The 22,897-nt window shown below is 45.7% G+C and overlaps 1 protein-coding gene across 5 annotated transcripts in view; it reads left to right on the top strand.

The window, feature by feature from the left end:
• Window positions 1–22,897, top strand: part of TCF20 (transcription factor 20) — a 130,942-nt gene that overhangs the window by 13,239 nt on the left and 94,806 nt on the right. The window lies entirely within an intron of this gene.

Below are 22,897 nucleotides of genomic sequence, written 5' to 3'. Positions count from 1 at the left end.
GCAGAATGATTCTTTTCTCTTCAGTATGTAAGTTTCCTGAATGAATGATTTTGAAGTAAAGTAGTATTTCCCTGCAGAGCCTGCCTCTGTTAAGTCTTTAGACTGTCGCAGCAACAGCAAGACTACTAGTGCAGTATTAATAATTTGTGTGTGTCCCTTATTTTGGACCTTTGTCAGTCATTTCAGCCTCAGCAGGCTGGAAGAGATGAGAAAAGCAAGTATAAGTTTTGCTGCTGTCTTCTCTGCATATGTTCTCAAGGTAGGCAGAGGATTTGGGTCTCCAGAGAATGTTTATCTGGAACCTTTCAGCAGTGCTAAATTTACAGAAGTAATACCAGAACACAGCACACCAATGTCTCATTTCAGTCGTCTCTGCACAGGGTTGTACTGCTTTTGTTGGACATCCGTAACAAGTGTGGTTCAGATGTTTGTGAGCTTTGCCTGATTACAGTAGGTGAGGGAGAGGTGAACTTTTTATCAGTCCCTCCTGTGGGGTGAACCCAGCCAAGGCGTTGCTGCGTGTGTATAATCAGCCCCAAATGTATCTGTGCTGCCACAGCTGCACATAACTTTCCTCAAAATGGGGCTTCCTGTCCTTGATTCTCTCCCTCACCCTCTTCTAAATGGAGGGAGATGGTCAGCTAGTTTGTGTGTTTCCTGGCTAGGTCTTGCTTGAGGGGAGAAGCAGAAGACTCTTTGAGCCAAATGAAAACTAGTCTTCAGAAACAAGGCTGATGAGAGGGTGTCACCAGAGAATTCAACTGGTTTAAATACAAACTTCTGGTGAATTCTGGAATTTAGAGGTGCAGGTTTGCGCTTGGTGTTAGCAGTTATGTGAACACCTTCCAGCTTGTCTGTCGATTAGGTGCTTCTTCAAATCCTGTTGGAAGCACAGCACTGTGTTCCAGGGAGTTTTGGAGGGGCAGTGGTGTAGCGTGCATGAACTAGTTGACGTGTTTCAGCAAGTCTTTGTTCTTGCAGGCAGGTACTGAACAGTTTGAGTCAGATTGGTCTATTTAAATGGTATTTAGCAAGCAGGCAAGTAGTTTGCAGGAAGTTGGAGAGTTTGCTTCCATTTGCTGCTCATGGTCCAAAGTGGTTGATTCACCTCAGGGAGTAGGAGACCTTCAGGTTCTGTGCTGCTGGGTCATGGATGGATGGATGGATGGGACTGCCGAGGAGAGAAGATTCTACAAGGATTTAATCTGTATCTTAAGCTTGAAATAGCTTTACTGAGGAAAGACATTTCTAGAATAGTTGTTGGGGGGAAAACTGTTTCTTTAAAACTGGATTATAGTATTTCAAATTCAGTTTTTGACTATCTTGGCTTGGAAAAAAGTTTGTCTCAAAAACGACTCTGTGTGTGCAGAAGGATCTGCAGAGAGATTAACGGATAAGAAGAAACTTGGTCTAATTGTTTTGTGTTTCACTGACTAAAAGAACTTTTAATTCGAGGGTGAATTTTTCGCCATGATTTGTACCTTTGTATTTCAAACATACTCTCTTCCCAGATTCTCTGTTTTGTTAAGTCTTTCTGAGAACTTGTATGCACAGTTTCAAGAAAACAGGACGTAACTGAGTTAAGATTTCTTGAACTTAAATGTTAATACTTGAATTGCATAGCTAAATGGGTTGGCTTCTGATGAGTGGTTATAGTTCAGAAAGAAACTAAGATACCTTGTTGGACTTCAGACGTCTCAGTTGCAACAATGAGAATTTTTTTTTCCTTTTTCTCTTTTTTGGACTTATAAGCCAGGAGCCTTACTCCTGGCTTTGCACTTGTGTGCTTCATCTAGTATACACATGTATTTGTATCAAAGGACTGCAAAGCAGCACTAGTTTCTTCTGCAAAACAGAGAGAATTGGGAAGATGAATTGGAAGATTCTCTTTCCTCTTTCTCCTTTTTTTTTCTTTACCCCCTCTCCTTCCTCTTTACAAGAAGTTACTTTAAATAGGGAGCTGTTCAGCAGGTTGCAACCAGAAGTCTATAATAAGATCTCTGTTCACTCTCCCTACTTTTTCACATGCAAAGTTGTGGCTGTAATTATATGACAGCTGCCCTCTTGGCTGACGTGCAGCAGATTGAACTGGGGATCTCCAGAGCTAAAAGTGTGAGCTGCTACTCTGTGAGCTGAAGCTCTATAGCTGGAGGCTGTAATGATCTATATCCTTCATGACTGAGTGTAGAAGGGAGCTGCAAAAAGCGTTTGCTGAGTTATGGTGCATATAGAGTACTTACTGTGTACATGGTTACTTCCCAGGTGTACTGGAAGCTTTTTTTGAGTGGTTTGTGATAATTGTACAAACTGTTGTCAACTCATGGGTGCTTTAAAATGATGCTCCATTTTGAAGCCTTTCTACCATAAATAAAATAACTTTACTAGCCTGTTAGGCACGGACATTTGTTGCTGTATGTGTAAGTTGCACTGAGGACAAGGGACCCTGATGTTACTGAAGTCCTTCAACTAATGCAATCTAAGTAATTGGTACCAATATTGAATGCAGTATGATAAATCCTGCAGCACCAGTGACATTCAGACAAGTTTGCCTTTATGCTTTGCCATTACGGTAGGGTTTTCATAGATGGCACCATGGGAGCTTTGTAAAAGCAAAGGAAGGAGAAGCTGGAATTGTTGTAGTCCTTCCTGTTTCCCAAGGACCAGGAAAACCTGAGCAGTGCCAAAGTTTGTCAGGCTGAGGAAAAGTGAAGGGAAGCAGAACCATATGGAGCTTCATGAGTAGTGTCAGCCGTGGGTAGCTTCTGTAACCAGTGTTGTGGGAGGGGGAAAGTGTGTTACAAGTTGAGACATTAATTTTGAACTTTGTTATATTCTTAACACCTCCTTTCCCCACATCCCCAAACAAAAAGAAAAAGCAACCCAAAACCCATACCAAAACCCAAGCCAAAAGGGAGATAGGCATCTGATAGCTTTAAATGGGGTAAAATAAGCCTTTCTGTTGATCTGCACAGTTCAAAACCAAGCTGATCTTCCCCCATTCAAAAAATATAAAAAGGAAACGTGTAAGGGACGCAATTAAATGTTACATAAATTAAAAACTGAGACAGTCTTTCAGACCTCCAATACTTAAGTTAGTGCTAGTCCAGTGTGTCAGAAACTTACTTGGTACCATATATATTATCCACAGGGACATTCTCTGCTGTAAATTAAGATAATTTCCATATATGTTAGGCCATGTCCAATTACACAAGTCTGACCATACTAAGTCATAATTTAGTAAATGCCCTTCCTCCACCCTAGTTGCATCCTCCACTGCCTTTCTTTGCGTGATTTCATGTGCACAGGGTTAGTATAAAGATACCTGTAGCATGGCCTAAGAAATTCCTATTTCCTCACCTCCCATTCCTGTCCTGTACTGCCACCATCCCATTGGTTACATGGATGCAAGCCTTGGTAGGACTGTGCTGTAACTTACATCAGTGACCTGCTGTGGATCAGAAGCCCCGTCCCTCCGAATATGTGAAAAGGCCCAGGCTACAGTGATCTAGTCCGTGGTGCTGCCTTGCAAGCAGCAGTGTCTGCGGAATTGGGGAGATATTGCAGGAGGGGCAGAGGAAATTTCTTAAGTCTGTGTTACTCCTGAGGCATCTTATGGGACTGACCCCATCAGGCCATCTCGTCAAGTCTTGGGGCTCGATTCTCTACTGTCTGGCCCATCACTCCTTACAGAGACAGTGGGATGAGGCTTCCCCCACTTCCCATGGGAGCCTGTTCCACAACCTAATAGACTTCACTGTCAGGAAACATTTCTTGATTATGCTTTAACCATGGGTGTCAGACTCCTGGTCCCTGGGATGACCTGAGCCTGCATCAATACAAGTGCCTTCCTTGCATGTGCTGGCTAGAGCCTGCTCTCCCTTCTCTGGCATTTATTGTAGGCCTGTTTCAGCTACAGGCAGCTGTACCTTGGCTCAAACTTTGCTGTCCTTAGTGCTGCTGTTGGAGGCTGTTGCAGAAGTTGAGATCTGGGAGCCCACATCAACGGCGTGAGTTTTGATCTGAGATGGACTAGTCACACAGAGTATGTTTTCAAGAATCCAGGCTGCTGGCAAGCGAGCAAATACACGCTGAAGCAGCATTCACGTGTGTCTCTACCTTGGGTAGAGCCAAGTCCAAGGAATCTGTTACAGCACAGCTATCCCCTGACCTAATTATGTGGCTGTCAAACCCAGGACTGTGGATAAGACTCCAGTATCTTCCTGCAATCAGTTTAAAGCAGGGCTCTTGATTTCTTTTATATGACAAAGTTTGTGCTCCCTATGTTGAAGCAGCAAGGAAGAGCAACCCAGCCAAACTGCTTATCTGCGAGACTGTAGAAATACCAACCATAGGGCTCAGCAGTGAAGACTGTGCAGCATATTCAATCTGGCAGGTGTGGGTGAAGAGTCTGCCTTGCTATAGCTCCTCAAGGAGTGACTCTTCCATGGCTGGTGGCAGTTATGGCCGGGTTGTGGTGGCTGGCTGTGAGCGGATGGACAGGTTTCCTGGGGAGAACAGCGCACACCCACTGTGTCACAGCCCTGGCATGCAGTATAGCATGGTTGCACTACAAGACTTTTTTCCCCCTACCCAGCACATAGCTGTTGTTTTGCACATATGGACTTCATGTAAGCATTTGCTGTTTTCCAGGTCTCTTTGTTGCCTGTTGCTGAACCTCCTCACTTTCTTGTATTTGCTTTCCAAGGTGGGATGAGTAGAGCAGGTTTCAGTGCTGCAGAGGCAAATATATCCCTGACTTGTATCATATCATTATGAAATTGGTGCTGTTTTCCAGTCTGGTTCTAGTACAGTCAGACGTTTTGCTTACTCTCCTGTCTGCTTCTGTAATATCAGTAGACCATGTTATGTGACATCTTTTTAAAGAATGGATGTAATTACTCCAGAACCAGAGAGTGTATGAAATGTTTGGATAATGACCCATTAAACTGTTCACAACCGGAATGATTGTGACACCAGAGACCTGAAGTATCTTTCTTACTATTTCTCCTGTTCCCCTCCTCTGTGCCCAGGGTGGATCCTCTACATTCTCATCCTGCCTCTGTATCATCCAGTTCATGTCCCAGTTCCCTTCTTCTCACTGCTCCGCCAGGGAGTTATTTCTGTGGTGTCTCCACAGTTCCTGCTCCTCACCAGCAGTGGGTTCTTATCCTCCTTACTCCTCAGAGGTCTTCTGTCCACCCTTCATTGGTGCTTTGCCATTGTTGGCTCTTCTGCATAGCTCTGCCTTTCCTGACTGTACTGTCCACCTCACAAGGGAGACCTTTTTGCTTTCCTCCATTCCCGTTTATGGGAATCTAGAGGTGCGTAAAACATGGCCACAGTGTCACCAAATTTTTGGATTTTTTTGTCCTCTTTGGCTCAGCACATCTCTTTCCTGTTAGCCATGCACGAAGTATCCCTCTTCCCTTTGTTTTCACAGGGCTTGCATGCAGCATCTTGCTCCCCTGGGACTAAGTGTCATGCCTGTTGAATCCGAGGGTGCAGTTTTACGAGTGTTGTTTTCAGCAGTTCCTGCTGCTGCTCCTGAGCTGCTTGTTCAGCTGTGTCAGTGCAGCTGAACGTGCTGCTGCACATTGAACTGGATCAGGGAATTGATCTGGATTAAAGTAGCCAGGGTGGAGAGGAAATCTGCTTAACCCAGTGATTTGCCCAAAGAAATACTTGAGAAACTACAGTTTAAGGGCACTTTGACTTGATAGCCCTTTGACTAACAATGGTATAGAAATCCCTTGTTTAAATGTAGACTTGCTGCCTCCCACCCTTCAAACCCTCCTCCCAAGTTATTAAACACCAGCAGCCACCTGCTTCAGGCTTAGAGCAGCTGCTGCAGGTTAAGATGTGCTGTGCAGCTGCTCCGGGAGGCATGGGCCATCATGCTGTTTGGAAGGGATGAGGACCTCCTAGAGTAAAATGGACATGTGTCAGAGTGTGCAAAATCATCCTTGTCGTGCAGCATTGCAGACTGAGAAAAAGCTGCTTGCTTATCGTAATTGCTGGTCTGGTTTTACCTTGAGCCTTTATTAATGTTCCAGGACATTGCTGTGTCACTAAGTCTGTGAAATATAGCATACCTTTGGATGCTGGCTCAAAATGTTGTAAATGCTTGCCTCTGCCCTGCTCTGTGGGATACATTTAACCTGCCCCATCCCACCCAAGCTGCAAGAGTGGAGCCCTGTCTGGTGGCTCTGCTCCTGCTCTTCCCCTCAGCTTTCTTGCACCCTTCCCTGCCTGATCCATTCATGTGCTCCCAGCTCCATGCTGTCCTGGGTTTAATTTTTGTTTAAGATCTTCGTTCCTTTAATGACAGCGGGAACCGAAGGCTGTTCTCTGTGGGGGCTGTGGTGCGCGGCTGTGCTTGAGGTAATGAGACTTGATGAAAACCTCTTGTTACTGTGGCAAGATTTCTTCCTTCTCTATGTTTAAGAAAAGGGGGGGGGGGGGGGGGGGAGAAAAGAAAAAGTGACAGACCCTGCTGGGTATGTTAATATATTTTTAATGGCTTCCATGTGGCTAGCTGAGGACTTACTTGTCCAGCCTGTGAGAAAAGGGTAGCAGCATGTTATTCTTGTGCACCTTTGACTGAGCTTAGCTGGGAGTTGAAATGGGAGAGAGGGAGGGTTGGATGAAAATTTCACAGAAATCCTCCTGATACAAATGAAATCTGCTAGAGATGGAGGGGGCTGGCAGGGAGAGGAAGATTGGATCCCAGATACCTCCTCCCCTCCCCCTTCCCAAATCTTCCTCTTTTTCTGGAATATTCCACTGTCTGCGATCATCAAGAGAGCTACTGTCTCAGACTGTGGTTTTTCTACCAGTGATGAGGGGAGAGATTTTTCTGAAATAATTGCCGTATTTCTGGTGAGAAACAAAAGGGTTTACACTACGGTGGCAAGCTGGGGAAGGGAGGGAGCTGGTGGGGATGCAGGGGGGTTGCTGGGCATTTTCCCCTTCCAGCCTTAATGTGCTAGTTAAGCTGCAGGCAGGACGAGGCTGGTGGTCCGAGCTGGCTCCCCGTGGCAGTGAGGGGTTTTGCTGCTTTCCTGTTCCAAAGGCATGCAGAGCACTGCTGGGACTGAGGGGCAGCCAGGCTGGGGCAGGTGTAGGTTCTGGGGGTCAGGAGCCCAGTGGCTGGGGCGGCAGGTCAGAGCAGAGATGTGCTTGATAGAGCTGTGAGGAGAGCGGGAGCTGCTAGTGAAACATTAATGCTGCATAGCCCTGGAGAGAGGGGGAGAGAGCAAACACCGAGGAGCCCTGGCACTTGGTGTGTGCCAATTAGATGGAACAGCCAGGAGAGGATGGCCCTCATGACACATTGGCAGGTTGGCTGGAAGGGTTATGGTCGGGTACAATGGATTGAGCCCACCCCCAGCTGACTCCTGATGCAGGAGGGTTGGGGGAGCAGTGACATCTCTTCTGTCCTTATATTCTCATTCCTAGAAAATGCTAGTCAAGGGCAATGTAACCCTGGGGCAGGAAGGACTGAAAATCAGGTAGACACCAAACCAGGGTTTTCCTTGCTGCCAGCAACTTGTTGTTTCTCAGGAAACAGCTACTGTGTCAACTCTGTATTTCCCCTGTATTCAGTGACAAGCTTATCTCTTCATGTCCACTCACGGAGATCTGTCCACCCAGTGTTGAGCCCATGTGGCATGTGGGGCCTCCTCCTAGTAAGGAAGCCAATGCATGAGAGGCGTGCTCTCGTCAAAGCCATAAAGGCATGCCAGTGTCTCTTGAGGCAGGTGCATGGCTGGGGTCACTGCTGGGATGAGGCTGGGAAGTTGTTTTCTTGAGTCACTGCCCAGTCCTAGAGTAGCGTGTGTGAAAGTTGGCAACAGCCCTTGCCTGGCTTCTTGTTTCTGTGAAGTGACTGCAGTGCTGGAAAACATCCTGCTGCAGATGAATTCTCCTTCTTGGTGGCAACATCACTGGGTGTTCCTGAGGCAGCATCCCAGCAGGGTCAAAGCTCCATTTCTGTATTTTTTGGGGAAAATTAAAAGTTTGACTGTATATTTAATTTTGGAGCCAAGAAACAGTGCTAGACTGGCAACTCTTGGGATATCCTTTGTAGCCCGCCCCTGCCAATGTACCAGATTGCTGACTCCCAGCCAAACTGTCCCCTCTGATTTTTAAGTCACATAAAAACAGTTTGTGGGAGATTTCTCTTAGGATACTGTAAGGTTCTTTGCGTTGCAGAAGGCTGGAAGAACATATGGTGAGTTACTGATATCTGTCTGAAAGGACAGCAACTTGTTAGCCTGCACTGACCGGATTGCTTGGCTGATCTGACCATACCCTTATTTAGACTTAAATTAACTTTCAGCTGATTTAGTAAAAATAGGTTTAGTAATGGAGCAGGCAAATCGGGGGTACATTTGCATTCTGTATAAATCTGTCTATACAGGCATTTAAAGTCATTTTACCCGTCTTCTTAAAGTGCTTCTGCATGTCTCTCCTGTGTGTTCCTGTGCAGGCAAGCCCTACTTTTCGATGAGCATCCACTGCTTTCTTAACCCAGTTTTCCAGCTGGGCCGATGTCGCTGATGGCATCATGACTTATCCAACAGCATAAGTGAATGTGAATTGGCTCAAAATAAAAACCAGGGACCCAATAGGCTCGTGGTCCTGTAAATTCTGGGTTGTTGAAGCCCTACTTTGCTTGAGTAGCCAACAATAACAGTCAGCCAATACACTCATATATTGTTATCTTTACTCAAGCCTCTTCCACTGATAGTATGCTTGTAAAAAAATTGGAAGGTTCATGTTTCTCTCCTTAAGTGTACTCTTTAGCGTTGAGTCTAGTTTAATTTTACAGATGACCCAAAGGGAATGTTTATTTTACACTGGGGTTGTACCAGTTTGTCTCCCCCATTCACCCTGCCCTAATGGATTTAAAAAGTGGTACTGTCATCAAGCCTGATCTGTCTAAGGCTGCAGTAAAGAGTAATGTGTGCTCTGTGTTTTAATTTTTTGGAGGCCTTAGTTAGAGAACTGCTGCTGAGGTGTAACGGATGTTTCTGTGCTTTAATTGTAGATAAGAGAGTTTTGATTCCTCTGGCTGTCTGCAGCTTAAAATAACTCAATAAATACAAGTCTTGGTATAGACAGTAGCAAAAGCAAGTGAAGACCATACAGCGTTTAATGTGGACTGAGTAAAATCCCATTCTCTTTTAACATCACAGCTTTCAGTTTCTCACTGCTTAGGAGATATGATTTTCTTGGTCCACTGATTGTCATAGTACTTCAGCCTAGAAAAAACTTTCATTGCTAGATGTGCAAGATGGGGGAGGTAAAGGAAATGGCCAGAATTTTTGTCTTGCCATTTTTATGTGGTATGTTTTAAAAAATAAAATTCTCCCACAACAACAAAAACCAAATCACAAAGTCACATGCACCTGTCTATTTTTAATTTTAAAGATTATTTTAAGGTCATCTCTGGCAATCTCATGCCACAAGCCTCTCGCTGTACCATACCCTCTGCTAAGAGATATTTCCATAGCCCTGATTTTCTGTAGGCACAAGGCTGTATGACATGGTCTTCTTGCTTTTTCGTTGTTTACTGAGGACACTGGTTTGTTTTCATAAAAGGAACCTATTGGGGAAGGTCTCAGGAGACTGTGGAGTATCTTGCTGATGTTGCTTCCAGGTAAAAAGTGGGCATGTTATTTCCTGGTGGGGGAGAAGGGAGGAAAGGAGTTTAATTCCTTATGTGGGAAGGTGCGTACGCAGGGCTGGGGGAAGGCAGCTGACATAGGTACCCATGAGACTCCAGTGAGGGTGTCCCAGTGATGTGGCAGTGAGGTTTGTTCATTAATTTGATAATGCTTCACCCCAAGCTTGCCCCCTTGCCTTTTCTTTCGCTCCTGTTAGCCCTTCCTCCTCCTTGGGAATTTGCAGTCCCCTTGGGGGTGTTGAGAATTGCAGCCTGTGAACTGCACCCAGCAGCTCGTGGTGGCAGTTGCGGCTGCTGCTAAATCAGCCAGCTGAGCACCTGCTGTCTCCTGCTAAGGGAACTGAGCAGCCAGCTATTTGTTGTTAAAGTGACACTGTCAAAATAAAAATCCTGTTTTGAGAAGGCTTTTCCTTGCATTCCTGAATAATACACTGGACTATTAAACTAAATGAAATATAAGAAATCGCATTGGTCTCCCATTTGTAGCCAGAGGGGATGACCTTGAGCATTAGGTATGAATTACCTACACACCCTGCAACCACAACTTCATGTGCTGAGGTCGATAAATTGACTTCCATGCAGCTTATTAGGTGGGGCTCTTTCAGAGTGACCTTATTAAAACCTAGAGTCCTGTTTGGACATTAGCAATCCCATGACTGTTTCCTTAAGTATAAGGGAGGGTGTTGCTGCAGTGTCCTTGACAAAAATCTCTTTCTTCCCCAAAATATCTGCTGAGATGGGCATGGGCCAATCATTCACTGAGCCTCAGACACTATGCAGCATGTTGCTGAGTGAACAGCTTCTTCTGTGAGAGGCATCTAAGGCAGATATTGGCCTCGTGCTAGTGTAAGGACTAAGACTACTAGCAGGGAGGCTCTTTCCTGAACGGGTAGTTGCATACTGCACTCGATTACATTGTATTGTTGGTGAGATTCCTGGTTTTCATTAAAAAAAAAATCGCAGCTCTGTCGAGCCAGCTGTTGTATCATTTCGTAACCTCAGACTGTTTCCTTCCCTCCTGACCTATCAGTTTGGTTTTGTAGTGCTTCAGAGCTGCTGCCTTCTCTGTCTCCTCTTGAACTTCCTACCCCCATTCTTCATGTGCTTGGCCACATATCAGCATCGAAATGCCTGTGTGCTCAGATGGGAGTTTAAAACTGCTGTGAGATATTTAATATGTGGAAGACAAAACTGACTTGCCACAGACATGTGGGAAAAAGAAGGGAGTTACCCAGCCTCCCAGGCTGAGGCGCGAGCTAGTGCCTGTTCTTCTCTCTCCTGCCTCCCAGCCTACTGAGAAAGTTGAAGGTTTCTGCCAGAGCATCATGTCTCTGCTCTTACTTTATCTTCCAGCACTCTTTCGTGGCCATTTTCTTTTCATCCTTGCTCAGAGCACCTTGGGTGGCACAAAGGAGAGAAGGGGCCCTTGTACTTGACACGGGCTCTTTTGTTCAGGAGGGAAAGAGGAGCGCTGGCTTTGGTTCCCCTGTTCAGATGCTCTGCTGTCTGCAGAATGGGGCTGTTGCAGCCCGTAGGGCTGGAGGATGTGCCTGCTTACAGGCTGCAAAGTGCTTGACAGCAGGAGAAGGGAAGACTGTGGATCAACAGCTGCAGAGCTGCCCCTGCCCTGTGGTAGCAAAGTGGAATTGGCACCTTGGGGTTCGCTGGGAAACAGAGGGCAAGAGCTAATAAAAGATCAGTTTCTAATCTTCTGTTTTGGGGGGAAATGCTGAGCAGCAGCAGAAGTGCTGGAGCTGCTGATCTACAGATTGCTGTGGCTTGGCTTAGTCTTGTTTCACATTATGATTTTCTATGAGCTTGTGTGTGTGTGTGTTTGTGTTAATGAAGGCTTTGGTTCAGTACAAACTGTTACCACTGGACCACAATTCCTTGGGTTTTTTTACAAGCAAGTGAATTTTCCCAGTGTCCTGCCTCTCTGTATGCACATGCATGCACATGTGTGTGCATTTGGGGATCTGTCAGGATGGAAAGTGCAGTGGAAATGTAAAATACTATAATTATGTGCAGTGTTCATTTCTATTTTTGCTCTGCAGTCAGCTTGGCAAGGGGAACTCTGTGTCTGGGCAGTCTCATATCTGATCTGATCTATTTGTCTGTGCTTTTTTGCATTGTGGTTTACAGCCCTGCAATTGAAACCTTCAAGATTACTTAAAGATGGAATGAGACCGTGCTTCCATTGAGCTTTGTAAAGGCCATTTCTTCTAGTGCAAAATAATGGCCCTAAATGACTTGACAGTGCTCCTTTTAAATCCAGCACTTGGTTCCTGAGGGGGCGAGGGTGAGGAGGTAATGTATAGGTCTTACAGGAATAAAGCCAGTGTTTTGTGCTCCCTTGTGGCTCTGCAGCAGTAGCTCACTGACTGACCCTATTAGCAGAGCTGTGCTGTCAGCGCGGGCGAGTCCCGCGTGTGGACGGGGAGTGAACTAAACAAATAGCGCCAAGTGAGGCTGCCACAGGGGGAAGGGATGCTCCCTTATAGCTCCCTTACAGCTCTCTTATAGCTCAGTGGTAAAAAAATATTGGAGTCTCTCCTTCTCTCCAGTTCCTTTGAAGGTGCAGCTGTTGGAATGACAGGTCTGAGAAGTTCCAGTACAGGCAGTGCCACGCACTGTGGTAGAAAAGCAGGTGGGGGTACCAGAGGGGTGCATTTCTCTCTGAGCCACTCCTGAACCTGTGCACCAGCATCGCTCTTGGAGAAGCTGCAACTAGTGCTGGAACCTCTTAGGGATGAGAGGTAGAGCCGAGGCCTCGATCAATCAATTGTTAAAGATCCCACTGCACTTTTCACGAGATGAGAGGACAATAACCTCAGTGTCCTGGCCAAATTCCAGTTCATTACTTTCTGCCTGTCTAAAATTTCCCCTTTCCCTCCCCCTGCCGTTTATCCTGGAGAACTTATCATTTGCTTCCTCTCCTAATGACTCACGGGTAATGCTGCTGGCACACAACCGATGCTTTATTTCATCCTGGTGATGAGGGAGTGATCCCTGTGATTTGGGGTCTTTGGGCTGAAAGAGGTGCTGTGGAAACACAAAGATGTTTGGAGTGTACATATATATGCAAAAGTGCTGTTGGTTACTTTTCTCTTCAGCAGCCGTTTCAGAGCAGGTAAACAGGTTTTCCAGCTGCATCTTCCAGCTAAATCCAAATCATAAATGTGTGTGTGTATATCTTCAGTGTGTGTGCGCGCGCGCAAGCCTGTCTCTTCCCCCCCTTCCGTCTTGGAACAAGAAGAATGTGTCAAGCCCTCTGGCTGCAATCCAGGACTCTCCGTGGAACTATAAATCGACCCGTCAGGGAGGGGGAAAGAGATTAACGTTGGCCGTCTTCATTAGTGAGTCCCCAGAGGAAACCGGGTCTGCCATGAGCCGTGAATGAGACCAGCTGAGAGAGGAGGGGGAGAGTTTGCGGTTTTTATCACTGCCTCCAGAGACCCTGGAGGAGTGGAGGAAAAGAGTGTGATAGGGATGGGAGGATGTAAAATGAAGGAAGCTGGAGCTTTCCAGCACATTGCTCGCTCCCTCATTGGAGGGCAGGTAGCTGTTTGCTGCTCGTCTGCGCCAATCCCTGACCCGTGAGCCCATGTGTGTGGCTGGAGTACTTGGCATGCTAATTGGGAGCAGAGAGGAGCGAGCCCAGTGGCAGTGCAATGCCCTGCCATGCTAAACAAGTGCCAGTAATTGCATTCAAGGTACTTTCATTATGTCAGATTTTTCACAGAACCAGAAAACTGCATTTATCACGAGCGGCATAATTCTTCCTGGGCATTGCTTGGGGTGTGTGTGTGCTTAATTCCCTGCCCCCCTCCCCCCTGAAAGGTGAAAGTAATTCTTGCCTTTTTTCAGTTCTAACTTGCACACAGATTTTTAGAAATAGCTTCTTTGAGCTTCAAACAACAATCTCTTTCTTCTTGCTCTGTTTATCGCATGTGTTTGCACTGCATGCACATGCAAACACATGCATGCACTAATGCACACATGTACTAATTGTTGTTTTTCCAGGCTGGAGGAGGATATGGAGGCTGCAACTGCAGCTGGTAATATTTTAGGTTCCCTTGTAAAGTCCCCGAGAGCCTGAATTCTGGTGATGCTCCTACCAGTAAAATCTGGTTTAAGCTGGTAGTTGTCCTCCCCCCCCTGCTTCTTGCAGTGAGTGACGCAGGCTCGACAGCTCCAGATAGTGATGCTCTTTATTCACCGAGCAGGCATCACACATCATGGCAATACCAGCTATGCATGCACACTGCTTCTGCCAGGGAACCTACCTGTGACCTGAGGGGACCAGAGAGGGGAGGCTTCTTGTCGGTGCCCATGTGGTCCTTGTCACCTCTGCAGCACGACAACAAGAGAACCAATTAGTGTCAGTTGTGGTGGCAGTTCTTACTGATGGGGACACAGACCTGGCTTAGATGTGAACTGAGACATCATATATCTTCTTGCTCTGCCTCCCTGTGGGGTGGGGAAGTCACACTTGGGAACAAGGGAGCTCCTCGGAAATACAGCCAGTGCCTACAGCCACTCAGGTCACTGGAGGTGGGAGAGACCTTTGCGGGTGATTGCAGTTACCAGTGTGCGTGGCAAAAATCTCTGCTAAAACTTGTTGTCCTCTTCTCCCTGCCCCCTCACTGATGCCTTTTTGTTCTTTTGCTGTTTTCCCTGTAGACATCTGACTGCCCTCAATAGTCTGCTTTACCTTGATATCCACCGTCCTTTGTAAAATACAGTACAAGGCTTAGCCTCTGCTTTCACACACCCCACCTGGTGCTTAGACACCCCTGGTGTGGAATTTGTCAACTTTTTGAAATAGTTTTTTAACTAGCCCTTGCAACACAACTGCGACTTGTGCTTCTAGGCAGTTAGTGTTTACTAAGTTAAGTGATGTTCCTTGGTAGTAAGTAAAAATAATAATCCATTTTTCTGATATTGATAAACTTGTTTAAAAATACTTTGTTTTGTAAAGACTGAGCCATAGCTTATAGTCCCTGGCGTCAAGTGTTTGCAGGCAGAACTGGACAAATGAATAATGTTTCAAATAGAAATGTGGGCAGGAAGAAGAACAGAAAGCTGGGGCTGCTGTTTATGTGAAAGGAGAGCCCTGTGGGTGCTAAAAAGTGGTATTTCAGGTGAGTCAGCCCCAGACTAGGTTTAAAAACCAGGAATCCTGCTGCTTCCTAGTTCCCTTTTACACCTCTCACGGTTCCTAACTGAGGAGCATGCACTGATGTTTTTCCATACGTTGGAAGAAAAAGAAATAAATGATGATGAGTAGAAGGATAACTGCACTGTGGTGTGTTGTAACACACCACCAACTACGGTGTCACTAATGAACCAGCTGATGGATGAGTTATTTAATCCACGATCTGGACGGAAGAGGCCACCTTTGCTGACACCCACCTCTGAGCAGTGCGAGGGCTCTGCACTGAGAACAGTATGTCATCTGCTGCAGCAAAATCCCCCTTTTCCTTGTGCAACTGGATGCCCCTTGGAAACCTCCAGTTCAAGCCTGATCCTCCTTAGCTTGTGGTGTGGCCTGAGATGATTCAGTCTGTGAGGCAACCTGCTGCGAGCTGAGGTGGAGGTCTTTGCTCCTGGGGAACCTCTGTCCTGGTGGAAGAGTGGAGGAGTCACAGGAGGAATGTAGCCTGCTGTGGGGGAGAAGTGCTGCAATAGATTAAAGCAGCTGCTGAGGGACTACTCCAGTGAAGCTTGAAATCAGATTGTTTGACAAACATCATGTTAGAAGCACCTGGCTGGTTCTGTTTGCCCCACAGCTCCCTACCTCAGAGAAAAAACAAGGATTTTCACTGCTCCAGAAATGCTTCACTCTTCCCTTCCTTTGATGTGCCCCAGAGGGTAGATTGCCTGCCTGTGGTGAGCCATGGGAGTTTGCTGGAGTTGGAGGGTGGTAGAATGCTTTAGGAACCCCTCACCCCAATGGCACCCCCTTGTCTGAGAGACAGAGAGTGTATGGAGAAATTAATGGGTTTGGTGTGATTTTATTTTTTTCCCAGCTCTGATTTTTGTTCTGCCTCATTTGCATATTGTGTTTTTTCCCAAGCCTCTGCATCTCCTTTTTTCCTTTTTTTTTTTTTAAATTATCTTCTCTCTACTAAAGATTGCTCCCTAACTCTCAAATGTCCCTCCCCCGCCTCACTTCCCCCACCCCCCCTGCATTTTTCTTTCATCCTTTGTTCTTGATTGCTTTTGCCCAGGAGCAAATAAAGGAAAAGGAAAGGATACCATCTTTCTGTGAAATACAGGAGAGAGAGAAAGGCAGGCAAGCAAAGTTGTCAGCCTGGCAGAGTGAGACTGAATCCATCTCAGGAACACGTTGCATGCCTTGAACACATGGGATTCACCTCCTCCATTATTGCTGTGCCATGCCGTGTGGCTCTGGCCCTGCCAGCCGTGGATGGGACTCCCCTGCAAAAATGTTGCTTTTGGCATCTGCTACCCTGGAGGAATGAAGTGGGAATCAGGGATGGACCAAAACCGCCTGCCGTGTCTGCCTAGATTACTAACAGGGTCCCATGCACAGTCCCCTCCTGGTCCTGGTCCCACTGTGAATCTGCCGTGTCTTTCTCACACAGGAGTACAGGGGTAATCATCTGAAATGTGTGCACACGCTGGCTGATACATCACATCTTCTCTTTCCTTCCATCTCCTCTCCCCCTGCATCAGCAGTGCTGCCATCATCTCTCAAAATCAACAGGCCATTACAGTCTGATGTAACTCAATGAGTACTCTGAGACAGAAATCCTGCAGTGTACTTAAAAACCCTAATGTAGAAACACAGCGCTGTCCTGCATTCTCCTTCCGCCTCGTTTCCTGGTTTCTAATGTAAAATCAGCATTGTTTCTGTGTCTGCACATAGGGTTTTTTAGCAGAGCAGATTGCTAGGCTTCAACCAGCTTTTTATTCCCTTTCAGCTCTGAGAGTCTCAAATACAGAGTCTGATCTCTTCTTTCCCCCCCCTCAAACTTTTCACTTTTCTGTTAGCTTTTTGGAGCAATGACTTCCAGCTTGTGCCTTGGGAGAGTGGAGGTCACAGAGACCTCACAGAGACCCTCTGTTTCATCTGCCTTTGCCTGTCTGGCCTGAACCTCACCAGTGGAACATGTGCTTTTGTTGATCAGACCCCGTGGGTGGGCCGTTCAGGTGAAGATGGGCCATGTTGGGTTTTGCACAGCAGAAATGTCCTTCTACTGTTTACCTCCTTTCCCTAGAAGAGCTTTATGTTAGATGTAGCCTTACATTTCACTTCTCCTTCTTGGTCCCCTCCCCCAAGTTTTTGTTGTAAGCCATGTTTCTGCCCCAGAGGACTCTGATTTTTAATCCTCACTGGCGAGGGGCATCTACTTTCCTGATATTTGCAGGTTATTCCTATTTTTCGTTGGACTCTTGCATCTGAGACCTTGGTTGCAGGTCGATGCACTAGGGTAGCGCAAACTTCGCTGTCAAATACCACAGAACAGGATTTTTCATTATTATTTTGGTTACATGAGATAAACATGAATGATGGATGAAATTGAGGCATTGGCTGGATAAATCGTGTCTACACTCAATGGTTCTTCCAAGCTGCTTACCATGGCATCCTGCTGGAAGGACTGTGTTGCTGCGTGGTTTGCTTTGTGCCCGTGGAAAGTGAGGTGCCAGAGACACCCCACCACACTGCCTGGACCACTGACCATTCAGTCTGATACACTGCCTCGGACATCGGAGCTGGCTGTGATGCTGGAGCTGAGATCAAGTGTTCTCGGAAAGCGAAGAACTACTCCACTGTGGGTAGTTTGGAGCAACGACCCTGAGAGAGAAGCTGCTTCTTTATGTCTCTGTCAGTTGGCTTTTGTATGGGTGTATCGAAATGCGTGGGTCTGCACTGGTTTAGAAAAGTCTAATTGCAGTAAGATACTGGCCAGCTTTTCTTCTGGGCTGTCAAAGCAACTCCATGTGCTTCTATCCTGTGGCTGCAGAGACTGATTTGGCAAGGCCTCCTCTTGGGTGGTTCCTGCATTTAAGAAACTTCATTTGTCCTCCATGTCCAAGTATCCAGAGAGCTTCCTGCCATAACTGCAGGCACTGGAGATGAAAATGAGGGATCCCTCTGTTCATACTTATCCATACTTCCAGCTAACATGTTTTATAGCTTATTGCCACTGGTCCCACTCACATCATTACAGTTTTTGGAACAGCTTGAGCTTCCCTTCACCTTCCCTTCTCTTCACCCCCTACCTTGCAATCCTTTGGAGAGAGTAGCTTCTTCTCTGCCTTGCTATAAAATCTGTCCTCTGGTACAAAAAAGCTCCTATACAGCTGCATGACTGTGGAAGGGACTTGCTGACCATATCTGTTTTGTCATTTCTCTCTCATGTTTCTCATTTCATCTGAAAACACTCTCTTTTCCCTCTCTTGTCCATCTTAGCATTTCTTTTCTCCTTCCGTTGTATATATAAGCATTTGAGCCAGTTGGGAATATTGATTAAATGTGGTTTTTTTCTCTTTTGGAAAGTGTTAAACAGTAATAAGTGTCTGTCTAAGACGCAGCATTTCATACAAGTTTCACGGGGAAAGGAATGTGGTGTTGTCTGGCTGCCCAGAATATCCCCTAGCCTGCCAGCGTAAAGGCTGTCCTCCAAGCTAGAGCAAAGCCTTTGCTCCTGACAGGGTGGGGTGGTGGGAAGAGAGGTTTTTTTGGTGGCTTTCTTTTTCAAAACAGTGCTGGTTCCCAGTCACATCTGGGGACAGCAAGAGGGGAAGTGACTTTGGAAACTAGCTTTGTCACCAGCAGCCAAGATCCAGCTGTGCCTTCGAGCCCTTCTGTGTGGAGAGGGATTAGAGGCTTGTTTTGTTTTGTTTTCTTAAAGCTTTAAAAAGGTGTGTTATCTGCTGCAGCATAATTAAGGCGTTCTTATATCTGTTTGACTTGGGAAGCTGGCGCATGATAAGTATTTCCTGGAAAATGCCTTCAAAAGATGTTGGAAGGTGAAAGGGAAGGATTGGGTGTCATGTTATGAACCAGGTACTTATTGATATGGCGCACTAAATTATCACTTCTCAAGCTGCAGGTTGGTATTAAGCAGTCCTTGGCAGTGCCATGGCTGCAGTATCGCTTAGAAAACGTGCAGCTCCGTGAGAGGAGAGAAGATAATGCCGTCCCACTGGAGGGAAGGTGCCTGGACGAGGACTTGACACACTGTGCTTCAAACCCAAGCCTGCCTCTGCTGATGACATCATTTAGCTTCTCTGCATTTCCAGAAGAGGATGTGCTGGAGGGCTTCCCTTTGTAAACTCTGTGGGCGTCTGATGAGGAAGGCAGGAATAAGCTTGAACCCCTTCTGACTGAGCTGGGGGTAGGGAAGCAGATGGAAGAACCTGAATGAAAGGAGGCTTGCACTTACTCTCTACTGTTCACTATTTGGAGTTGAAATCTATGGCTTGGAGATGGGGCAGTGCTGGGGTTTGGGTTGCAGGTTTCGGGTAGTTTATAAGGGCATGGCTTTGTGGTGGGCTGAAGTAGATACAGATCAGCACAGCTGCCAAATGGAACGGGCCCAGTTGCCTCCCACGTTCCTTATTACTGCTGCAAGTATGCTCTGGTAAACTAACTGAGTAAAGACATCATTTTTCAGCCAGACCTACTCAGGGAAATATGCTGAAGAAGGAGGGAAGAGGCAGGAGGAGCTTCTTTGCCCCTCGCATCAGAAGTAAGGACTTGGACTGTCTCGATGTGTTATCCAACAACTTGTTTTCAGCTCATTTAGCTAACTTGTCTGCCTCTACCCTTTGCCCTCTCCTGTTATCCCCATTTAATATGATTTCCCAGCTTTATGAGGGTGTGATGGGGATATTGCAGGATGAGAAGTGATATGATGAAATGTGCGTGTGTGTGTATGCATGCACAAGAACGAGAGAGACCTAAGAATAATTTCTGCTGTCAGAACCTCTGTGGGGCAAGAAATGGCATTGCTGAGGTCTGCTGACAGGAGGGAGCGGGTTTCCCTAGCACGGCCAGGTCCATGCGGAGCCTTCCAACGTGCTGCCTGGCCGGGTTGTGTTGTGCTGACTGCGTGACTCAGCCGAGCACTTCCCTCGGTGGCATTTCGCAGTTTGTCTGTAACACAATAGTGCTGGAGCGCTGCCGCCCATCAATTCTGAAACTAAAGGGGGTGGCAGCAGTGGGCAGAAATCAATTGATTGCGCCGTAAATCAGAAGGCTAAGGGAGAAAGCCCGATTCCCAGGAAAATTGCAGGTCTGTCTCTCACCTGCTGCAGGCAGGAGAGTCTTTCTCCCACCTCTTCTAGGTATATGCAATATCTGTACTTAACTCTTTTGTGTACATTGGTAGTGTGGAGTCTAAGATCAGTGATAGTTCTTTCCATGTTTAGTGCAGGCAAATGATGGGATTTCAGCAGGGCTGAATTAGGTCTGGTCGTGATGCTAGAAGATTCAGCCCTGCTTGTAAAGGAACTCCAAAGAGAAATGGGACAAGTGGAGCTCATGTGAACCGGTGTAGAAAAGAGGCAGAACTTGATACCTTTACTGTTGGGATTGATGCCTGGTTTTGCAGCAGAAGACAAAAATCTGTGCCATAGGATTGCCCCTCTTCCTTTTGCAAGCAATGGGTTCTACCCCTTTGTGCCTCGGGAACCACCTACCTTTGGGAATAGAAAATTGGAGAATTTCCCTGGTGTCAGTCTGTGAGAGGAGACAACTCCAGGAAAAGCAAAGGTGTTGCTCTGAGGTGGGATGTGACTAGGTTAATGTGGGACAAAGTCAAGTGTCAGTGCCAGGGCTGAAGAATGCATTGGAGTTCAAGATTTGGGGGACACAGTGAATTGCTGGGCAGGAGATGGACAGATGGAGAAAGATCTTGGAGGAGGTCCCAAAATTGCCCTATTTAATTTAGTACATTTGGGAGAGTCATCATTCTTCTCATCAGGCATATGTTTTGGGAATGGGCCAAGGGAGGTTTCAACAGAATCAGAATCACAATCTCAGCTTTCTTTTCTTTTTTTAAAAAACCAAACAACGACAAGAAAAAGGCACCCCCCCCAAGAACCCCAACAACAAAAAAGAAAATCAACCAAAAAACAAAACCCAAAAAACCCACACCCAAAAAAACCCTAAACCAACAAACCAACCACCAAAAAACCCCAAACCCTCAATCTAACAAAAAAAAAAATCTCCAAATCAGACTCACTATTTTGGGATCATTTTTATATGCACTGAGAAACCTTTAAAACATAAATAAAAATCTGTTAACTGTTAATATCTCTTGATTTCCTTACTCAACTATAAACAGGAGTTTCAAACAGATTCAGGACAGATGTAGAGGCAACTTGGGAAAAGTGGAATGACAGGAAATTATGTTGGTCACAACTGAAATGCTCAGCACAACCAAAGCACATGAGCTAGTGAACCTTTTTTACAGCACACGTTGCCCCTGTGCCACAGACTGTTAATTTTCTCTTACCCGAAGCAGATGGAGAAAACCTTTGGAGATGGGATTTTTCTCCTGTGACTGGAGAAGAGACTGTGCACACTCTGGAGAGAGAAGAGTCACACCTCTTGCTTTCCTATGTCTGGGTTAGCAGGAAAGCTGCATGAGGATTCACGGCTATACGGGATCCATGTTTGCTTAAGGTGCTGAGGGATGCTGAGGTCAGGCGAGCTCCCCTGCTGCAGTGGGGAACTGCTATAATAACTGCTCTTTCTGCTGTTATGGGCCACACAAGGATGAGATATTTATTAGGCTAATGAGCAAATTATAATTCAAAGCTTTATGATGAACAAAAAAAGAAATGTATGTTAGCTCCCAACTGGTAATGGTTGTAGGATCAGACTCGCAGAATTCTTGAATTTCAAAGTTTTCCCGAGTGACCAGTGCTTGGATGAGATGCAGCCATATATGAGTATGTGGTTATATTCTTTAATGTAGAAATGCATGTGTGCGTCGTGGTCACAATATGGAGAATGAGAGGAAAAAGAAACCTTACCTCATTTCCTGCCTTTTTCTATGTCAATTCCCATTCATAAAGCACAGAGAAGGGGTACTTTTGTTTCCTAGGGGTATATTTTTCTTCCCTCCACTAAAAGAAAATGCAGAAAGCTTTGGTCATGCATGCAAATTCAGCTGTGTTTGGTTTGTGGCACAGAGGTCTAAGTATGCATTAGGACATGACCTGCCTAGTGTACCTGTTTTGTATCACCTCCATATACAGAGGGAGGTTTTGTGTACGCTGTGCTATCCAAAGGCAGTTTTGGATTACAGTTTATCTGAGCTGGAATCAAATCCTCAAGGAGAAACGCTCTTTAATCATTCAAGCTGGATGCTGCCCGAGTTTTGGAATCTTGCAAATATGTTGGCATTTATGTAATAAATACAAACTTTAAGACTGTTTCTTTTCCTTGAGGAACTCTTGACTTCATAAGCTTTTATTGTGAGCTGGTTGTTAGGGCTGAGAATTTGCCACTGATTCCCTCTCCCCACCCCAAACCAACCAAATAAATAGAACCATATGTAGTTGACTTCATCCTCCAAACTGGCTCTTCATAGGCTACTTCCCTATGAAATCAGCATCATTTTTTTTTCCTTTCAAGTTTTGAGACATGCCAGACCACTGGAGGCTGCATGGAGAAGGAAGATGTTAGCCCTAGTGATGACTCCTAAGTCAGCTGTCAGCTCAATCTAAAATATCAGTCATCTTCCCATAGCTAAAGTTGCTGCAACATGTTTTTCTTGCCATGTTCCCTGTGTGAAACGAGCTGCTGGAGCAAAAAGGGTTTTAAAGACATTCTTTGTTGTTTGGGTTGGGGTTTTTTTTGTTCAAAATAGAAACATTTAATCATCTTTTTAATCATAGTTTCAATGTACAGCCAAACAATGTTATTTTTTTCAGTGGCTGTTTCTGGTTTAGACTCATCGTAAATCTGTTTCAGTTTGTCAGTGGTGCGATCCAGTTCTGACTATGAAGTGACCCAAGTACGGATCAGTCTGATCCCACATTTTATTCTGTACAATATTACTGACTTGCCATGTGGTCACTTATAAATTTATCTTTTATTTCGATTATCTTTGAAATCAGGGTAGCTCTTGGTAAACTCTCAAAGGTTTTACAGTTGTTTAATATTGTTGATATTGGTAGATATTGTTGATATTGGTAGATATTGTTGATATTGGTAGA

Source organism: Corapipo altera, unplaced genomic scaffold (assembly GCF_003945725.1).
Source record: "Corapipo altera isolate COAL_440 unplaced genomic scaffold, ASM394572v1 1, whole genome shotgun sequence".
NCBI classification, from domain to species: domain Eukaryota; kingdom Metazoa; phylum Chordata; class Aves; order Passeriformes; family Pipridae; genus Corapipo; species Corapipo altera.
The sequence above is the reverse complement of the archived record's forward strand: the minus strand, read 5'-3'. Positions and strand labels throughout refer to the sequence as shown.